Source organism: Globicephala melas, chromosome 18, assembly GCF_963455315.2.
Source record: "Globicephala melas chromosome 18, mGloMel1.2, whole genome shotgun sequence".
Lineage (NCBI taxonomy): Eukaryota > Metazoa > Chordata > Mammalia > Artiodactyla > Delphinidae > Globicephala > Globicephala melas.
This window is the reverse complement of record NC_083331.1, coordinates 1,768,950-1,787,469: the sequence shown is the minus strand read 5'-3', so window position 1 is coordinate 1,787,469 and position 18,520 is coordinate 1,768,950. Positions and strand designations below refer to the sequence as shown.

At 51.2% G+C, this 18,520-nt stretch overlaps 1 long non-coding RNA gene across 1 annotated transcript in view; it reads right to left on the bottom strand.

The window, feature by feature from the left end:
* Positions 1-13,121, bottom strand: part of LOC132593821 (uncharacterized) — a 41,641-nt gene extending 28,520 nt beyond the window's left edge. The window contains exons 1-2 of the long non-coding RNA XR_009559712.1: positions 13,067-13,121; positions 294-401 (exon numbers count right to left, since the gene is read on the bottom strand). This is a non-coding gene — a long non-coding RNA (uncharacterized lncRNA). The remainder of the gene's footprint in view (positions 1-293; positions 402-13,066) is intronic.
* Positions 13,122-18,520: the final 5,399 nt, after the last annotated feature.

Here is an 18,520-nt window from a genome sequence, read left to right as displayed (position 1 = left end):
GTTTCATGAAGTAGGTGCAAAATATCACAAACAATGGATGCAAGTGAAAACAGGTACTTTTCTTTATCTATTTTGGTGCTGACGGCTCATGCGTCACGTGGACAACCCTGGGAACAATATTCAGATAAAGAAGTATCAGCTTAGATCATCTCCAGCACCCCAAAGAGTTTGCCGGAAATACCAATTCATTTGTTTGAGGAAAATAAGTTACCTTTCAAAGCTCTTCAAAATACCCTCTCCCACCTGCAAGAAAAGCACAGCCGGAGCTGTTGAATTAAATCTTTCACTCTTACCTTCGCTGCGTTACTGTCTCGTGAAAATCAGACGACTCCGGGCCTAAAACAAGCAAATCCGCACTGGCAGCTTTCTTCTAAAGCCGTGGCTGTCCCTCGTTTGATGGTCTGGGAGGAAACAGAGGAGAAAGCGCGGGCGGAGAGTGAAGGCCTGCTGGAGCGGCTGGCGGCGCTCCATGGGACGGGGAGGCCTGGGGGCCCAGGGGCCGCGGGCCGCGTCTCCACTACCCCACCCTCCGCTTAACCAAGAGAAGAAAGAGAAAAGAAGAGAGATACTGGTACTGGGGACCTCTTCCCTTATTTTCTAGAACTCATCTCCTGGCTTCTCTGTCATTTTCCTTTTCGTAAACATGTGTGTCTTTGTCAAACCTGGTTCGCTCAGTCCTTCCTCAAATTTAAGAGAAGTGACATCACCTGCATCTCCTACCCTTGCGTTCACAGCTTTCTTCCCTCCCAGGACCTTCCCACCTGCCCACAAAACAGAGAAAACAGCGGCTGTCTCTATAAGACACTGACACCCATCAAAATAGCTTATCGTTTCTGTAAGGAATCTAACCCTATGGAAACACATCGAGAGAGTGTGTTGAAAATTCTGTTTCCTTTCATTTGAGCTCTGGAGTCTTAGCTCCAAAAGGACAGAACTGTGAGAACCCCCGTTTACTTATGATCTCGTGTGGAGTCCGTCTCTCACGTGGTCAGAACCTGACAGAGCCGTGGGGAGTTGAAACGAGTGAAGATGAGACCCCAGCCAGTCGTAGCGGAGAAAGATGCGAAGGGGAAAGGTATTTCTAAGGCCCAGAAAAATGGGAAAACATAAAAATTACTGAAGAAAAGGAGAAATCCAAGCAGTCCACGAAGTACTTTCATCTGCCTTTATGTGATTTCAGTTTGGTCAGTGCTCTGCGGACATGACTGACTTGGGGCGACAGGACTTATTCTGAGCGTAGACAAGGAAGAACGGATTTTTCAGTTGGACGACTCGCTTCTCCACGTGAGTCCCTGTGCCTGGCCGTCCCTCGGGCCGCCGGAGGGCAGGGCCCTACCCGGTGCGTCCTCTGGGCCAAGTCTTGAGCTGAGCACCCCACAGTGGTTCACTGTGCTGACCCTCAAGCCGGCGAGCGGGTCGAATGATTCCAAAAACAGAGGCGAAAAGGGAAGAGCCCGGGGCCGGGGGAGTGAAGGGGCCCAGCGCTTGGAGGGCGCGAGGGTCAGGTGGGTCCCGCGGAATGTGAAGGGGTGCAGTGTCCGGAGGTGTCCTGGAGGCTGGGCTCCGGGGCTCCCGTGTGCTTGTCCGGGGGGGCGGTGTCCTGTGTCAGCAGCAGGGAACCAAAGAGCAGAGCTTTGAAAAAATTCACCGGATGAATCGGAGCCCTTGGTTCTTGGTGTCAGAACCGAAAACTTACTGTCGCCATCACAGTCGGGCCTATCGTTATGAACACAGCACTCTCCCTCACCCCGGCCCATCACCTCTCCGGGAGGAGGACACACAGGCAGAAGAGAAAAGTTCATTTTTTGTTTACTCAGTCTACCCATCACCCAGCTCCCTCCGTCCCCGCCTCGGGGGCTCGTGGGAGAAGCCGGGCCGGGTGCAGGGACAGAGGGTCCAACTAGCCCAGTCAGGAAGGGTTTCCTCGTGGCCACAGATATGCCCTCACCCCCGCCGGCCCCTCCAGCTACTTCCCAGCCAATCCACGGGGAAAGATGACACAGGCCCACAGGCCAGAGTGGGTGGTCGGTGCCGACTGCAGGGTGAGGGGAGGGACGGCCTGGAACTCACACAGACAAGGCAGCCAGCGTCCCCACCTAGGAAACAAGCCCATTTACCTTTTTGTAAAGTGAATGATTCCTGGAGAATAAAATACCTAACATTTTGCTGGGTTTTGCTGTGTGTTTTGTTTGGGGGTTTCGAGGTTTGGGTTCATTAGTAATCAGTAAGTGTAAGTATTCTGAATATTAAAAATACTATATAAGTGCTTACTGTTTTTGCGCTGAGTGTGGAAATAATACTTTCTGGAAGAGATGGTCACGGTGGGTTGGTTGAATAGAAGCTAGTGCTATGGTGGCTTTTTCGCAACTAGACTAAGTTCAGTATATTATAAACGGCTCAGAGAAAGAGGGTGTTAAGAGATGCTTGTCTGGGTCACTAACTGCTAATATCTACAGGATATAGGAGAATGTCTTGCCTCTATTTTGAGTAATTACCCTGCTTTTACCTCAGGGGTCTACTATCTCATTAAGCGCGCATGAAATCCGTAATTGCAACGCAGGAGTGTCTCACAGCCCCCGTGGGCTCCCTGAGGCAGGACCAGGCCCAGCCCTCTCTCCCACCCACTCCCAGGGCAGGCAGACACCACGCCAACCACTGCATCCGTCACAGAGGGACGTCCTGAGGGGATCAACTCCAGTCACCCTGCAGGGGAGAAGAGGCAGCCCCCAGTGCTTGACTCAGACCCCAGCATCCCTCCTGGGGTCGCCTGTCACACGCCCGGGTTGATCCCCCAAATTGCAGTCCCAACCTTCACCGCACTAACAACCGTCATCTTCAGAATCAAATCCAGATGCCTTCACACACGCGGGGAAGCTTCTCTCTGCAGGGAGAGGGAACACATAGAGCAGTGGAGCTGCAGGTGAGCTCGCACACAGGTGAGGGGCAGGGGGGCGTCAGAGGCTCCCCCCTCCGGCACACAGGCCACCCCAGCCAAGGGGGTGTGAACACCAAGGACCCAGGCAGCACCAGCAACCTTCAGGGAGGACTGGCCCTGGTCCCTGCGGTGGAAGGCCAGGGGCAGAGCAAGGGCCGTGCTGCTGACCTGGGCTTCTGATCCCCAGCGGACCCCGTAGGTGCCAGCGTGGTCACTGCGGACACAGACGTCCCGAATCTCCACGCGCCTTGGCTCCCTGGCCCTGTGATGGAGGGAGGGAAGCCAGCCCAGAGCAGCCCCATGGCCTCCGCCGCCCCCGCCGTGGGCTCAGCTCCTCCCACGTCCCCCGCTCAGTGGCCACACGTTCCCTTCTGAACGCGGGGCCGGGGCGAGCCACAAGGCCTCTGGGTGCCCGTCTGCTCGAAGGCAAGGCCAGCTGGGGTTTTCGACACTGGTTTGAACGGTACAAAGCCTCAGGACCCGGAGGACGATGAGATGCAGCGGGCGACAGAAAGAGGGTCATTTTAACACGACCCGCGCCGACGGACGGGCCCGCCGAGGCCCAGCGTGCCGCTGAGGGTCCGTTCAGGGACCATGCTTCTGGAGCCCAGGTTCAGGCAGTCTCCCGTGGTGACCCCCCAGGCGTTCCCGCGTGTCCTCCTAAAACACCGCTGTCTATGGGCAAAATGACTTAAAGTTAGTAAAGTCGATATCTGATTTGGACCCAGTTGGGAAAGTGGAATCTTCCACGGAGAATCAGAGCTGTCACCAGAACACGGTGAATGGGAACAGCGGCCCTGACCCTGCGCTTGGAGGAAACAGAATGCCGGGCTCAGGGAGTGACTTGGGGCAGAAGGGGCCTTGCATCTACCAGCAAATGCTGTGAGCCTGAGCTCAGTTGGACAAGCATCCCACCACCACCTGCTCCTCTGACCTGCCTAAGCCCACCCTCACCTCCTCCCTCAGTCCAGCCCCAGGCTGCCCTTTCCCACTGTAGGGTTTCCCTCAGGGACTCTGGTTCCCTTTCCCAGAAGAAATATCGGGGTGTGCAAAACACCCTGTTTTACCTAACCTGTATCACAAGCCTCCCAGGGATGGCCTCCGACCCTCCACACCACCCCCCCATCATCTAGGACAGCCCTGCAAAGGCTCACAGCCCAGACGGGGCAGAGACCAGCCGGGCACCATCAACCCCCTAAACGGAAGAACAAAGCCCCCAGACACTGCCGAGCAGCCCCCTCTTTCAGTCAATCCAGCTAAAGGTCTGTCCACTTTGTTGGTCTTTCCAAAGAAACAACTTTTGTTTTTGACCATTTTCCCTGTTGTTTTTCTAGCTTCTACTTAATTTATCCTCGCTTTCATCTTCCTTCCTCCCTTCTGCCGGCTCTGGGTTTGAGTTTCTCTTCTTTCTGTAGCTCCTTGAGGTGCAGACGTGGCTTATTAACGTGGGAGCTTTCCTCTTTTCTGATGTGTGTGTTTACAGCTATACTCTTCCTGTGGGCGCTGCTCGCCCGCCTGCCGTGGGCTTTAGCGTGTCATATGCTGTGCTGGCTCCCCTTCTCTTTTCACCATGAAAATCCTCAACTGCCCTGGGAAGAAGAAGGCCTGAGGGAGTACAGTGGTCGTCAGCTTTGCTTTTCCCGAAACTAAAATCTATCCAGAGAAGAGGAATCTACTCGTAAACTGAGTCCTTCTTTTGCCTAAAAGAGAAGCGATTTTTGCTAATGAAACTGTGGTCCGAAAAAGAGACACTTTTCTGTCTCTGTCTCCAAGATACTCTGGCCCATGTGAGCAGATAAATATAGGAACAGTGTAGACTCCAAGCTGATGAATTCATGTCAGTGTCTCTGAGGTCGGAGAACATATTTTACAGTGACCAGGAAGCACTGGACAGTGTTCTCTGTTCCATCACCCTGGGCCGTGCCCAGCTGTAAGTGTCGCTGCAGGGTCAGGTCACCACTCCTCACGCAAGGCCACCTCTTCCTGCTGCCGACCTCCGTCAGCCAGTGTGGAGAACCCGCCACACTGCTGGGGGCTGCCCATCAGTTGGCGGTCTGGGATCGGATGATTTAGCAGGTGACCAGGGGGCAGCCCTGAACAGAAGAGGCTGGCTTTCCCAGGGAGACACAAAACTAAAGCCCCCACAGCCCAGCACCAGCGGGCCCAGCCCAGGAAGCGTCCCCTGGGATTTCAGCACGGTGCCCCTCACTTGCAGGCCCCCGTTTTGGAATGTTGCTGTGCATCGGGTTTTCTGTTAAAGCTGCTGTGCAGTTTTAAACAGCTGCCCCATCTCATCGAAGCAGTGGCCACATTTCAACGGCGGGTGAAGTAATTCCTGTTTCTGTGTGCGGCTGCAAAAAGTTTCGGAAACTTCTGGCACACAAAGCATGTCCTAATACATCCTTACTTATTTCTAACAATAGCGAGGCAGGGAAGAGGGCTCAGGCTCGCTCCTCCACACACATACTTTGAAAGGTGATAGTCAACCAGGATGGGTTCGCCACTTTTATCCAGTTGATTGGAGCACAGCTGAGAATGTAGCTTTCATGGTGAAACAAATCTTAAGGTAATTTCTTGGAATGCGTATCTGATGGGACAGGACCAGAAAAAAGAGTGGGGCTGAACAATCATCTACAGATCTAGTCGCCTAGAACAATGGAACCAGCGCAAGGGAAGAATTTGTTTTCTCGGGCACGTAGCTATTGTGTTCATCACGGCTCCTGAGCCCAAGAGATTGTGAAAATCAAATTATTTCTTTCAGAAACCTCCCCCCCAAAATGGCTAAGCTTAGCACATGAATAGAAATCAGAAGCTATGGATTACCTAATCATATACCATAATCTGATAGTTCATTTCTTCCAAGGGGATGGAATTTTGTCACACACAGCGGGCCCAGGAATTACTAAAGTTGTTTTCCACGTGGGAAAACTACAGCAGAGAGAAGCTGAGTCACTCACGCAGACTTTGGCTGCGTCAGAGCAAACCCGGGAGCAGAAGCCCTCTCTCCTCACTCTCCAGCTTCTTGTCCCAGGGTCAAGGGTCAAGGTCAAGGGTCACAGTTCCAGCTTCACGCGGAATCAGTTCTCAGGTTTAGATCAATTCAAAAATTCATTATGAAGGAAAAAGGAAAAATAAAAAAGGATATAAACGGACAAAAAATAGGCAAACGAAGCCTTTTTGTGGATAAAATGCAACTCAAACTATTTGCTGGAAATAAAGAGAAAAAGACACGACCAAGTGTCACTTCTCTCTGGCCAGGGGTCAGCCGCCCACGCTCCCAATCGGTCCTAACTGGGGCTGTCGCGAACTCCGTCATCTTCAGAGCACAGACGCGCAAAGTGGGCTTGGCGGAAGCGGAGCCGCAAACTCCGGCCTGCTGTCGAAGACGCCCCTGCCCTTCACAAAGGCTGCGAGAGGCGGGAACCAAAGCCGTCTCCCGCTGCGATCAAAGCACGGGCAGGTCTGCACGTCCGATGGGTCCTTTCCTCCACGCCTCTCAGCCTTGGCCACAACTCGGGAAACCGCAAGGGGAGGGTTTGCAAACAGGACACCGGCTTCCCGCTGACGTGCAAACTTTCAATTTGCTCAGCAAACGTGGTGACGGGTCACTAAGGTGGTGGGTCCCTGCCCACCCCCCCCACCCCCCCACCCCCCCACCCCCCCCACCCCCCGCGGCTCCTTCCTCTTTCCTCCAGGAGGGAACAGCCCGGGGCCGGCAGGGTGGGTGTCCTTATGACTATTGTTCCCTGTCCTAAACAAGGCAGGGCGGGGGCTGAGGAAGAAGGTGGGGCTTGGAATGCAGAAAGCCAGGGTCAAGTGCGCCCGGCTCCTGACCCCTTGCACGGTGTGGGTTTGGCACCTGCCCCGGCCCAAGTGGCCTCTGGCAGGACAGACGTGAGGTCCCCGGCTCAGAGGCAGCAAACCAAGGCCCCTGTGCTCCCCGCCAGCCCCTGGGTTGCTGGACCACATTCACCCTCTGCGTACCCAGTAACCCCACTTCCTGCCAGGTTCACTCTAACCCACATCCTCCCGCCCCGAGCTGTCTTTCCCACGCTCCCTTCTGGACGCAGCTCAGCCATCACCCGTGAGCAGTGTCCTGGCTTCCACGGCCCCTGGCGCCTGGTACCCCTGTCAAGGTCGCTCTGGCCCGAGTCCTCCTCCTGGCCAGCACTGCCATGGGTCCCTCCGAGCCGAAGCAGAGCAAGGATGCTTTAACTTACAAGCACCCGGGGTGGTCAGTGCCGCTGTGAGCGCCCCGACAAGGAGACTAAAGCAGAGGGAAGTCGACATGCCCAGGACCCACGTGATCAGCGAGCGACAGCTGGACTCCGGGCTCAGGAGAGCCCCCCGGAGGTGGCTCCTACCGTCCACCGCGTCCCTGACAGCCCCTCAGTGCTCAAGCCTTCGACGCCCTGAGCACCCCCGATGGCAGTCAGGTGGCCGCCCCCTCCTCCGCGGGCCGAGGACCCAGCCCACGCTGCCTGTCCAGACACCGCCCATCCCCGCTCCACCCCGCAGATGACAGACAGCCTCGTCCCCACCAGCATCCCGCACGGAACAGACAGGCATCAGCGAGGTGTTAGCGTCCATTTAATTACGGACGCGCTCTCTTGGGAAAAAAGAGACACATCCTGATTATTGAGTAAGAGTGCCCGAGAGATTATATATATGCATCATATATATGTGATTTTCTGAAAAGATTAACATTACTCAAACTAACTTGAAAAATAATGCCACAACAAAGGAATCAGAAATAGAATATTCAAACTGAATCCCTGATGGGCTCTTGCACGAAAGGAGACCCACAGGTTTAGGGAAACGTCTCGCCCTGGAGCTGATGGCAGGAGGTGGTCACCTGCCTCCAAGAAACAAAAACGTTCAGTGTTTACAGATGTTGGCCCAAGAGACTTATATTCATTTTCCCCAGAGAATTTGTTTTGACCCGCCATCGTCCAGCCAGCTGTTGTGGTTTACACACAAACACGTGCATTTGTGACCACTTACGGCTTTGTCACTCTGCCCTTTTTTAGTCTGTGCTAACCTGTACGTTTTCTCCTTTCTTTTTCAGCTAACGTTTTATTTTTCCAGAGCCAGCTGTATTCCTCCGTCTTCTTTTTCTGGTTCTTACTCAACCCATTGACATTGTTTGGAAGCTCTTCTTACAGACAGTTAATCAAGATCCTGATTTACCCATATTTGTTCTGTGTTTCTCTGATACACGCTTCTCTCTCCCCATCTGCAACAACCTTGCGTACAGGCAGAGACTGCTTTGTGGACTCTCCCTGCGACGGGTTCACTCTACCAAATCATTGCTGAACAGCGTCAGCTTTTGAAAACATCAGTGTTAGAAGTATCTATCTGGGGAGTATGTAGAACGAGATCGGCCACTAGTTCATTCTTGACCAAAAAAGCTGGGTGATGGGTCCACAGGGGTCCATAGGCTACTCTCTCTAGCTGGGTAATTCTTGGAAATTCTCCACAATGAGACGTTTAAAATGATGTTATTAAGCTGCAAGATATCAAACCACAGCCAGGATAATAGGAAAGCGGCAGTCTATGAACTTCCGAAGCCTCGGGCCCTGGGCTTTATTCCCCACAACTGTCCCAGCCCCGCTGGTCTCCTCCCCAACCTCAGGAGTGCCCCTTGCTGTGTCGTGTGTTTGGGGGTCTGCGGCTTCACAGGAGTGGTCTTCAGAGCCCTGGGGTGTGGACAGAGATGCAGTGAGGCCACCAGCGTGAAACTCATCTTTAAGAGAGTTATTTTAAAACTGGTGATTTAAAAACAAGAAAGTTCCCGTGTGTGTGCTCGAGCACAGCAGTCAAGCTATAAACCGAGCCTCTCCCACAGAGCACGCCGAATGGCGCCCCTTCTGATTCCAAATACGCACTTCAGCGCACGCTTAGCCTTTTGTTACTACTTTTCACTTTTGAAGTTCCCTTTGATGTTTATCTTCAATGCATTCTTATTCGATGAAAAGCTTGTGGATGAGGGAGCTGGTGTGATTTGTCCCCGTCCTTGAATCCCTGTCTGGCCTGGATCCTGAGTACCCAGGGACGGGCGAGGGCTCAACCCAGCCAGCACTCACGGGTCACGTCTTACAAGTCCTGCATCGAGGAGCCTGACAACCTGGGCACGTGTTTTAAGGAACATGTCCATCACTCTAACACCGGCCAGAGACAGGCAGAGCTGGCAAGAAAACTCAAAGCGTCAGAGACCAAAAACCATCACAGCCTTGCTGGAGATGCCGAAAACCCGGCCTCTGCGCACCGGCGCCGAATCAAATCCCAGAGGCAGAGTTTTGGATGAAGCAGAAAAGAACAGCTTTATTGCTTTGCCAGGCGAAGGGGGACACAGCAGGCTCGTGCCCTGAAAAACTCTGTGTCCCAACCCGGGGGGATCTGGTGAGGAGTTTTATAGCAATGGTTCAAGGGGGAGATTGCTCCTAAGGGTCAGGGTGTGTGCAGGGCCTCAAACGTTCTCTTGATGAGCTTGATGAGCTTCTCAAGCGCTATTTCTGGACTGCTTCTCCCTGGTCTCTGCATTCTCTCCCTTCCCTGATCAGCAACGGTTTGAACCTGCCCTTTAGAACTCAGGGAAGATCATGGAGGCTGGAGTCTATTCCCTACAAACAAGGAACGGGGGACACAGAAAGACTTCCGTGCCCAGGAGCCCCACGGGGTCCTGGAGGGCTTCACTGGGATCAGGGAGGCCATGCTGAGGAAGAAGGCGGCTCTCTGTCTTGAAGCAGAGGAATCCAGTAAACAGAAGCACTTCCCTCCGGCAGGAGGCCTTTCTTCCAGGGCATCCTGCCCTGCGGCACCTTCCTGCCCTCAGCGGAAGTCTGCTGCTGCACACCTGTGCCATCCCCGCCTCCACCACCAAGATGCTCACCTCCATCCCTCACTCACCTGTCCCCGTAAAGAGGCAGGTAACAACCCCGCTCCATCCCATGGCCTAGGTACTATTCCCACCACAGTCACTGCTTCCGACGTGTCTCCAGCACCTCGATGGTCCTCAGACGTGAGGTTCCCAGTCACCCTGGGTGACAGTTAAGGGACCTCTCAGCAGGAGGGTCCTGGAGAGGCTCAGGGCAGGTGGATCAGCTTGCTGCGCATTTTTCCAGGGCTGTTGAGGAACCTGCCCAACAGACCAGAATCGAGAAAGCGCAGAAGACGCGCAGCTCAAGTAACAGGCGTCCAGACGCCAGTTTCAGCACAATTCACCCTCAGGAGCTCTCTCAACCCTGGGGAGTCTTAGAAGAGTTTGGACTGAGTGTGCCCAGTTTGGAAAGTCTGCTACTTCTAGGGGCCGACAGGACCGAACGGTTATGAGTTCTGCAGCAGGAAAGGTCTGTTACAGGCTGAGCGGAGCAAGCAGGCGGGGCCCATGTCGCGGGGATGCAGAGCAGGGCCGTCAGGACACCTGCGTCCCACTCAGCTCCCTCGGGCCGCACATCACAGGCCAGCTGACCTGGGATGGCCTCGTGGAATCAAAGTGCGCAGCCCCCCAGAGCACCTGTGCACGAGTCTAGTCCCCGTCGGCCCCACAAAGTGATACTGTCGCCTTCCAGCGTCTGAGCGCCACTGCGCCGAGGGTGTCAGGGATGAGAATGGTCTTCTCCAGCATGGGGCTCCCAGGCCTGGCGCTGTGCTCACGGAGGAGCTCTGAACTGACTCAACAGACACAGGCGACTGTCCGCCTCACCCCTAGTCCCCGTTACACATGGAGGGCCTGGTGCGGGGAAAGAGCCTGGGCTTGGGGCGCGGGTCCCAGGCCAGGCCGATCAGATCGCTGCCAAAGGGACAAAAGAAAAACCAGTCTCCGGAAAACTTGTTTGAAAAGGTCAAAACCGTCGTGTGGTGTATTACGAGCAAGGTAACTAGTTAATTAAAACCTATTTTGTTATAAGAGATTGCGTACCCCAGAGGAGTGATACCTCAGCGTGGGCCTGAGGCTTCCTGGGATAACTTAAGTCAAACAACAACAATAATAACACTGGAACCTGAGAAGGGCTCCTCCAGTTCGGCCTGAGAAACCCAGGAGCAGACTTCACGCTCATTAGTCAGTCAGAGGCACCTGAAGGCTCCAGGAACTCAGGAGCAGATTGCCCTGAAGGAAAATCCAGCATCTTTTCCTCCAACCCTGCTCTGACTAATTCTCCGAGTTTCTCCCCTTGACAATGGCTCTGCCCTGAGGACATCTCTGGGGCGTGACTTTCCGAGGCCTTTATTGAAAGCACCACCTGGGAGCAGTGATGGGAGGGCTGCAGAACCTTTGGCATCTTTGAATTGCAACTGTTTTCTGTCATCGTAAAGAAAAAGCTAATCATTTTTTCCAGCAAAGCACCCCCTCTGTCTCCTCCACAGGCTATTACGAAATTGCCCAAGACCACACACTTGGCTCTCTCTGTTTTCACAGTTTTGAAAGCCATCATCCAAAGGCGAAGGAGCTTGAGAGGAGGATTTCTCTCCAGCCCAGCATCTGAAGTGGAATTCCATCGGTAGAATGCTATTCTCCTCTGGCTAATTTCCATAAGTTCCATCTTCTTATTAAGTGTTTATCATCTCGCTTAAAGAAAAAGGAGACAAAAAAAAAATCTCCAACTGTGTCCAGTTGGGAGAGTGCCACGCAGCCCTTACAGTCGTGCCGTCGAACATTCTGGAAATGAACTCTAAAGACCCAAACATTTAGCCCATCGCATGAAAGTTCAATTTATGATAACATTTATCTCCACGTTAATAAGGAATTTGCAAACAAAGATGAGTATCCAGGTCTTTGAAGATGTACACCATGAATCAATCCAGCTATGTATTAGTGATACAAGGCAGTTGGTTTTTAACAGAGTTGGCCCAATGTAAGATGTTTCTTTTTTATGTGAAATTATGTTGAGAGAATTTTGAAATGCACACCATCTGAGTCATAGGCCCTGGCTTAGAAGCAGGAATTCAGCACAAACATTTTTTAGCAGCGGATCAATGATGTCAAGTTTGTTTTCAAGGGAGAATAAAATAAATGTTTCACTTCCCAAAGCAGCCTGACTCCGAGGGGCAGGGAGGGACGTGTCCCCAGGCCCCCGAGCTTAGGAGAGTTTAGGAAGGTCGTCGATTCACTGCGAACAGCCCTCCTGGGTCTGTGGCCTCCGTGCCCCAGCAGAGACCTTCCCGCTACCTGCCCTTCCCGCTACCTGCCCATCCCCCCCCTCCCCAGATATGTGTACCAGCAGCCGACCCCCCCACCCCCACCCCGCAGCCAGCATCCTCCAGCAATGCTCCCCACCCACCCTGGCCTCACCTTGCTCCAGCCTCTCTCCCTCTCTCTCTCTCTCTCTCTCTCTCTCTCTCTCTCTCTCTCTCTCACACACACACACACACACACACACACACACACTTTCAGATTGTTGATATTCCAGTTTACATCCTCAGCGACTCAGGAAATAAGTACCAATTACTTCATGGCCCTCGGTTGCTTTAGGACGCGAGTGCCTTTGCATCTCTTCCCACTACATAGATTTTTCCATCCTACACCTGCCTTTCCGAACCTGACTGCTTCCAGACTTAATTCAAGCATAACCTCTGTTAGGAAACCTTCCCTACTTCTCCCGTTTCCTGTAACTCGCTTCCCTCTGGTTCAAGTCCACCAAGTGTCAGTTGCTATAACCTGGAATTTATCATTTTTTGTTACCCTTGAATTGTCTCACACAGGTCATTTGGTCTCCCTCATGGACAGCTCAGGCGATCTGGGGATGGGGTCACAAAGCATCACTCAGTAAGTAGTAACGGGTGGATGGGAAAACACCCTTCAAACTGGATGGCGGTTATAGCTAAAGGGATAATGCATTCATGTAACTAATCTTCAAAACATTGCCTCAACAGGTGTTGAGTTTCACTTTAAGACACACTGCTCTCACTCTGAATCATTCATTTGTCTGGGGGCGAGAGAGGAAGTGGGCAAAGGGGAAAAGACTGTAAACATTTCGAGACCAGTGTGGCCTGTGTGGCACCAAACAGTAGTTCCCAAATTCGCCGTGCACTGGAATTGCCTGGGTAGTTGATTACAAATAAAAGTCAAAGCCTTAAGACTCATCCCAAAACTACTGGAAAGATAGCCCCGACGTGGGATCGGGAACTCACCTCAATTTTAACAAGCTCCCAGAAGGTTCGGACAGCCACGTTTGCTGCAAGTCTGGGTCGGCATCAGGAAACCCTTCATGGGTTCAAATTCTGGTGCTGAAACCTGAAAGGCAATGAGATTTTGGGTAAGTTGTTTAAACATACTTGTTCCTCATTTACTCATCTGTGAAATGGGAAAACTTAAACCCACGAGCAGTGAGGAGATGGCCCTGTTCTCATTACTGTGCCCTGGTGCGGCTCTGTCCTCTGGACCTGGGAAAACAGCGTCACTTCCCTTAACGGTGGTGGTGGGGGGCTCAGCCCTTTAAGTGCCCATCCTCCTGGAAAAAGAAGACATTGAGAGCACAGATAGACTCTTCAGGGGCAGCTTTAGGAGGTCAAATACATACACCTACAGGAGGACAATCTCAAAGCCCCCCTGGGTCCCCCCAGCCTCGATGTGACCTGAGGTGCTCCTTGGGGCGGGAAGGGATGCGTTGGACTCTATAAACAAACCTATAAACAGGCTTGGAGCTCTGCCTGCGGGGGACCAGGGAGAGGGGTGGATGCCTGAGGGCAGGAGAAGCTGTACACTATTCACTGTAGAAATTATTCTTTCCATCATTCGGGAGAAGCATACATGGGTTGCAAGTGCCTCGTGATTACCCTCACGAGTATCTGAGCCCACTCATGCGTGAGGTACAGGCTGGGCTGCTGTGACAGCGACAGTGACGCCCAGAAGAGAATGGGTCACGCAGGATGGCGGGAGCCCGGGCCGACGGCGCCAAGGCTGGCAGTAATACACAGGGAGGACCTGGGATCTCAGCGTCATCACTCCTGCCTCCGCTCACGTCTGTATCCGCATCTCTTCACTGGTTGTTACACAAGGAGCCCAGGGACCCAGACTGTCTCTATCGTGTCCCCCTGTACATTCTCAGTGTGTCCTGGTCCACGAGGGCGGCTCCCCACCAGCATCCCACCCCGGGAAGAGCAAAGAAATGAGGAGAAGCCACGCTCCCACGACTTGGGATCTGCCCACATCCCTCCTGCTCGGGCTCCGTCTGCTGGAGTCCAGAGCCCACGGCCAGACCGAGATGTAAGGGCGACGGAAAGTGTAGCTTCTACCTGGGAGGCCACGTGTCCAGCTCAAAGCTCTGAAACTACAGTCACAGAGGGGTCAAGCGGCCGTGTCTGCTGCTCCACCCAGAGAAGCTGATCCGCAAGGCGTCTTCCCCCCTGTTCAGAAGAGCCCCTGGGATGGGGAGCTCACGGTCCAATAGTGAGCTCAAGGTGATCAATAATAATAACACTGATTATCAGCTACACGTGTCTTCGATAAAAACAGAAAAATAGGGAAGTGAATGAATTATTACCTAATACATTCTGTTCAGGAGGCAAAAATCGTTCTAACCTGGAATCAATAGGGCAAAAACTAATTAATGAGGATTTTACTGGTGAAAACGTTGGAAACTAGTGTGACTCCTAGGAGGTCAAATACATACACCGTCATGAAGCATCCATTCGGCTATCAGTTGCTTCAATTCTTGTACGTCACTTCATATTTTATTAATAATAAAAACAGGATCTGAGTTTGCTCTGTTGAAAATACGTGCACGTAGATACACATTTTTCTAAATAGGCTATGTTAGTGAGATGTATTTTAATGTATACATAATAAAATACACCCTTAAACGTTAAGAAAGAAACGTTTATTAATAGTTCTTGATGACCATCCAAAATTGCTTTGACATAATCTCCAACCTTTCCAAGAGAGATTGTGTGAAATCTCTCCGGTCAGCCTGGGGAGAAGACATCAGGGAGGTTCCTGAGAACTTGTCCATCCCTCATTCAGAGGAGGACCCAGGTAGGACCTTCTGGCTGGGGATCCTCTGTGGGGTGAGCTCACCCAAGGACAAAGCATCCAAGCAAATTACAGGGAGGAAGGAATTTAACGTGCATGAGGTTCTGTTAGGGGTCTCCGTCAGGAGACAGCCCTCATCTAGACTCACGACGGATTCAAGACAGAGCGCACCATTGCAGCTCAGAAGTTTTTCGAAGTGCTTTTAAATTATTCTCATCTCAGTTACAGAGGAAGATGGCAGATCTCTACCAGTGAGTCGCTGAGTGAAACCACATGGGACAGAAAGTGCAGAGAGCATCCTGCTGGACCAAAATTACAGGAGTAATTTAAGAAGTCAGAAATCCATGACCCTAGTTGGAATCTGACCAGCGAACCAGGATTAACACCCCAACGCCTTTAGGTAAAGTGCCAAGAACTCGTTAATGACCTAACCACTTAGGGTCTCAGGGTACTGATTACCAGGGGCGGCTGAACACCCCTAGACCTGCCACTGGGGTAACAGCTCCGTGTAAATTACCGTCACGACTTGTGAATAACATTGGTATTTAATTCCTTAACTGTTTGTGTGAGTCCACTTGGAGGAAAATATGAACATTTTATCATCGTATATTTAATAATGAAGTAAAATTTAAACTCAAGAGAAAAACCCTTAAATATAGGAGAAAACTTTTTTTTTTTCCAGTCCAGCTTAGGTCTTAGTTGAACTCCCACTCAGCGTTGAAAACCAAAATCTGAATGACAAATGACACACTGGAAAATACTGATTAGCGCTCCGTGTGCAGACTAGGAATAGCTATAGATAGATAGCCAAGAACTCTGGGAGCGTTTGGCTGTATACGCACCAATGCTTCTGAATCGCTAAAGCTCAGTTTACTTGGGATTTCTATGAAATTGAGCAAAAGAAGCCACATGAGAACAGACATGCTGGGCTGACTGTGTTATTGTTCCCATCTGTTCACTCCCTTCCCTAGAAGATGGCCTTCCTGCCGCTGTTCTATGGCGGGCGTTGCCCCCGTGTAGACAGAACACACCTCCCCTCGCCACTGCATGGCCTGGCCATGTGGCTCTGTGGGACAGATGACGAGGGAGCAGATGTGACTGTGTGCAGAAGTACTGCAGGCTTCCCACCAGCTTTTGCACACGCTTCTCCTCTCCAAGCATGACTTGTCCCAGTGGATACTGTTCCTTCAGCCTAAGACCAAGAATCAGACATCCGACGCGCGGCCAAGCAGCCCCAAGGAGAGCTACGGCAGCGACAGCCAACTGTAGTCACCAGCAGGAGATGCTGAGAAGAAATAAACATTATTGGAGCCCAGGGAGGCTTAGGGACTATTTGTTACCAAGAGAGGCTGCCTAGCACATATTCGTCCTTGGTGAAGGGTCCATAAAAATCACGTCACAGAAAATCATTGTTCAAATAAAAATTGACCATAGGACCAGAGGAGAAGATGTGTCTGTACAGCAAGTAATACCCATTCCTCACTTGGAAGTGGAAAATCCTCTTCTCTCTACTTCCAGGTCCATCTGACTTACACGTCACCGTATGATAAAACCAGTAGCTTGTGGTCACAGAGCCATGACGTAAAGCAAGTTTCTCTGGTGATTCTTTACTTCTCTTATAACTGTTTTCAGATCTTCTCCTACCATCTCTCAGTTGTCCTGGATCCTCATTACAAAATTGTAGACACTCCAAAAACATCCTCCCTCCCTCCCTATGCCCCGCATCCTTAGGACACACGTGCCAACACACAGGAAACGTCAGGACGCCAAGAACTCTAGGAAGGGTTCCCAAAGTATCATGGAAATACTAGAAAATCGGGGCAGAGTTAAGAGGGCGTTATTTGGGTTGCGGGGTGGTAATGATCTCTCCGGCACGTCTACAGTCATACCTAGACCACAGATTACTGGCTACTAGTTTTAAACATAAAATCATCCTGTCTGAAAGATTCAAAAGGCTGGGGCAATTCCACAGAAAATAACAGAACCATGGAATGAGTCCAAAAGTCATAGAAACCCAATAGCCAGGTGGAAAGCTCTCCCAAGCCTTTGAAGAAGTCGCTAGGGGAAGACGGGGAATGAAGACATTCCTCCCCTCCTCTGTTCGTCTAAACATTTGCGATGGTTTTCTGAACAAGGCAGAGCAGCTGCTTTCCAGCCAGCGGATCAATGTGTGAGCAGGTGACGATGGCTGCTCTCCAAGAGGAGCCCGTCAGGCACCAGAGTGCAAAGGGGAAAACTAGAATGTATGGGGTGAGTAGGTGTTGAAACAGCTACACAACGTTTCCAAAGGTTCAGCGAAGATCACTGCAGGTTGTGTGCTGGAGCTGGGAAAATGTTTGAATTGGGAGGGTTTCCATTTCTGCCTGCAGTGCTTCTCCAACTTTAAGTTCATACCTTCATCACTAAGACATTTTGGGGGAAACAATAGCTCCCATTGTTCTTCCTCTCCTCTGTGAACTCTTGATGAATCCACAGAGTACACTGGGGTCCTTTCATTTTTCTCTGGTTCCCAGCACAAAACTCTGTGGCATCTTCTTTATTAACAGCCAAATGTCTATGAGCCTACCTTTCTGGCACAGGTACTTTTGATTTGAAATGCCATCGATAGATTGAATTATGTTCCACTTTCTCAAAAAAACAATCCCATCGGCACAGTAAAATGTATTGAGTTTGATGCGTTTGGCTGCAAAAACTTTCATTTGGCCAAGGCTACGTAGTCTGAGGTCTCCAAGTGTAAATTATAATGTTATTTGAGATGAAGTACAGAGTCATTTGTGGGGCCCAGGACGACACATGATGTAATCTTATACTCTATCTGCAGGTGTGATATTGGACTCTATGAGGACGGGCACCTGGTATCAATGTTCAGTCTGGCATTGTTTCAACACAGCCGACCATGGCTGAAGAGGACGAAAATAAAATAGCACCGAGCTACAGCAGATTTTTTTTTTTTAATAAGAGAAACGATGAGCAACCATTACAATGAGCTCGATGGTGTCTGATTAGTCGCTTTCCCTGAACAGCACAAAAATCTCCCTCTTTACAGTAATACTCTCAGGGCTATGAGAAGATAGAAACAAAGCCATCTCATGAATAATAATAAATGTAAAAATAATAATATGGGGATGTTCACATGTGAAAATGATACTGATACTGAAGACTTCATTCTTTAAGTGCAGTTGATGGTTATTTCCTGGGCCGTATGTTTTCCCTTTACAGCTAGTATTTTCTTGAGGAATGTCTGTCTCTACCTCTAGTCTCTAAGCCAAAGGAGGGAAAGGACCCCGCACAGCACGTAATAGTGGTCCATGCCTATTTGCTGAAGGAGTGGCTGAATTCACTCATGGAGAAGAGAAAATCACCGTCACGTATGAAAACGGAACCTACGACCTCTTTCCTGCTGAGCTGTCTGCCCTGATGGGTAAAAGCACCCTCAAGGTTCATAGCGACGACCAGATGTGTCAGCAGATGGAAGATGATCTTTTAAGTATCTAGAGGGAAAGGGAAACATGGCCTGCCGACGTGGTTTCCAATCACCTGAGCACTCTGACGCGTTTAGATGTTAGGAAAACTTATAAAATTGATCCTGTTAACGTTAATGGGAATTCAAATTA